At 38.6% G+C, this 3,026-nt stretch overlaps 1 pseudogene; it reads left to right on the forward strand.

Annotated features, from left to right (window-relative positions):
- Positions 1-1,788: 1,788 nt before the first annotated feature.
- Positions 1,789-1,907, forward strand: LOC120605105 (uncharacterized; annotated as a pseudogene).
- The last annotated feature ends 1,119 nt before the right edge of the window (positions 1,908-3,026 follow it).

Raw genomic sequence — 3,026 nt, forward strand, 5'->3', positions numbered from 1 at the left:
ATGCTTCTTAAGAGCATTCACGTTTTTCAAAGAAAATCTGCATAAGTAAATTCATTAGAACTTTCATTTAAAGGAATTTTGTAAATGGGCCTTGATTGCTCAAGTATCCTTGTGCTAGAGAGGATGTAAAACAGTTTTCTAAGGAGAGTCTTGATTTTGCATGTAGATCCTACCTTTGTAACTTCCAGGAAAAGGGGGAGAATCTCAAACCAGGAATTCAGTTTTGTCAGGCTCCATAGTTTTCCTCCAAGCTAGATAGTATTACATCTAGGTTGGCTGTCTTTGTAACCTATGGACCTGTATTTCACTGGTAACCCCAAAATAGACACATTTTAGATTAATATGTTCTTCAGTATAACTCTCTACCAACAGATATTTATCAAGACTGAGCTAAGCAAAAGACTTCTTGGTTAGACCCCTTGGTTAGATCTTTTAAAAGGTATTCTTGAAACAACTTGTATCAGTCGGAAGCTGAGTGCCCTGATAGCATTGTATTCCCTGTCTCCTCACACCACCTTTCCACATACCTAAGCTTCTGTTGCAGAATGTTTAGAAAAAGGATATTCTGAAACTCTTTTTATTTGGAGGATGTTGAGGGAAAGCTCTCTTATACTAAGAAAAGTTATTTGTCTCATGAGTAAATGGTTCTTTCTCTCTCTCTCTTTATCTATAAGAAATGTGAATTGAACCATTCTCTTGAATGGTCAGAACTTTAAAATCAAGTTTTCTATAACAAAATTTAATACAATCATGGTGGGTCCAAAGTGCCAGGGAGGCAGTGGTTAACGGGTGAAAAGTGTGGGTAGGGAGCTGGAAACAAAACATTTTTTCCTATCAAAGGTTCATTCTTCAAGGCCTTGTTTCAAAAGTTTGTTGTCCTTGCTTTTAGAAGTCTCTGTGTTTCAAGGAAGGTACATGTTTTTGTTGCCTTAATTTGAACTTTGAAATCTAAATTGTGAGTGAGAGAATTTGAGATGGAACTCAAGCAGCTCTCTACAGAACTTGATTTGTAGAGGAAAATGAAGGGAAAGGAGCTTAGAAGCTCAATCACCTGCAAATAATCCCATCAGGAACCTCTGGTTGCCCAAAGCTTAGTTCCGGTTCTCCCGGCTGAGGCAGCAGCCAAAGAGAAAAAGGTTAGTGCCTATTTTTAAGAAGCAAACAAGTTTGCCAGCTCCGTTTTTTCTAAGTCCTTTTCTACTCTATGTCAGGGTTTCTTAACCTCTGCATGATAGACATTTGCACTGGATAATTCTTTATTGTGGGATGATGTACTGTACATTGTACAGCAGCACCCTTGGGTTCTAGTCACTAGATGCCAGTAGCACACACACACCCAAATTGTGACAACTAAAATTGTCTCCAAACATTTCTCGATGTCCTTGGGGGGTTGCAGAATTACCCCAGTTGAGTGAATCGCACTGCTCTAGATGCCGCTGAAAGCTGAGGTCATCGCCGTCCATTGCAGGATAGAAAGTAGGAGTCTCAAACCTTGTGATGACATAGCGCCACATACAGTCAAGATGAGAGGCCTTTCCCAGACCCTTTAAGGATAAACATCACTGGAGAAATAAAATAGCTTTTAAAAAAAAAATGTGCTCAGAAAATTTAGAAAACCAGTGTCACCTAACTATGTTTTTTTGTTTTTTTGTTTTTTTATGTCACAATTATGATTATTTTCCACATTTCTTTAGCATTGGTCAGGTAGGAAGAGATGCCAAGGCACTTTGGGAAGCATCATATTAAAAGTGAATCATTTAACTCATCACTAAAATATAGCCACTTCTGGTCTATGGCCATGCTACCCTGAACAAGCCCGATCTCGTCTGATCTCAGAAGCTAAGCAGAGTCGGGACTGGTTAGTACTTGCATGGGAGACCACGTAGGAAGAACAGGTGCTGTAGGCATAAAAAAATAAAAAGTAAGGGATTGTAAGCTGACAAGGTCCTTGCAATCTGTGAGGTCAACCAAGTGTCGCCTTGCCTAAAATAAACAAACAAATAAATAAAATAAAATAAATATAGCCAGCTGATTAGCAGTTTCTTGTGTCTGCTACAGTTTAATTTGTGGACTATAAAACATGGATGTATTGTAATTGAAACTTTGTAGGAACTTCCTCAGAGAGACTTCACAGTAATGTGACTGAAGATTCAAAGACAAAGAAGATATAACATCCCATCCTCTCATTCCCCAAATGGAGATGGGTAAGGGGAGGCCTCTAAGATCTGGGGATATACTTGTCTCCACATGCATTTTACTTAGCAGTCTTAACACACTTCTTTAGTTCAGATGAATTATTTTTCCAAGTTTTCATACATGTCTTTGAAGATAAATTTATCTTGTTCATACTAGAATCTTCTATGGGTTGCTTTTGGCTTTTTTTGCTTCTTGATCTTACATGTTCACTCCAGACTTCTAGACCTAAATTCATTTCTCCCAAGAAATATAAAACTAGGTCATATCTTGTGGTGAAACAGTTCTGTAGATTCTTGAGATTCTGTCATACCAATGATTTTGCATGTTTCTGTGTGGCCAAGGCACATTATTTTAACATCAGGTAAGAAGAGAGAGACAGGAGTACCCAGCTAATAGCAAATTAAAGAGAGACACACTAGGAAGACTTTGAGTCCAGCAGCTCTAGATGACTCTGCCTTTTAATCTCAGAGTTTTGGGGGTTTGAGGGAGTCCAATAAATAGCACCCTCTTCCCAGCTGAGTTCTGAATCAAAGAGTATGACAAATAAATAGTTCTCTTTTATTTTATGAACACTGAGAATTATAAAACAGAATCTGACTTTCTCATATCATTGACATCACAGCTGCTAGGAGGTTGTTTTGGTCAGCATAGTTTGTTGGAGTGTCAGAGACTGGCCAGGAAAACAGAAGCCATTCCAGGTATTCCAAACAGTAAGGATTTTAATACAGAGAATTGGTGGCTTACATTGCTGGCAGACTTGGAACACGAAGCTTCAAGTGTAGGACAAAAGAGGTAGGTGAATACAGACGCTCACCCGGAAACCTTGGTAA

The sequence above is a fragment of the Pteropus medius genome, unplaced genomic scaffold, assembly GCF_902729225.1.
Source record: "Pteropus medius unplaced genomic scaffold, Ma_sr-lr_union100, whole genome shotgun sequence".
In the NCBI taxonomy this organism is placed as follows: Eukaryota; Metazoa; Chordata; class Mammalia; order Chiroptera; family Pteropodidae; genus Pteropus; species Pteropus medius.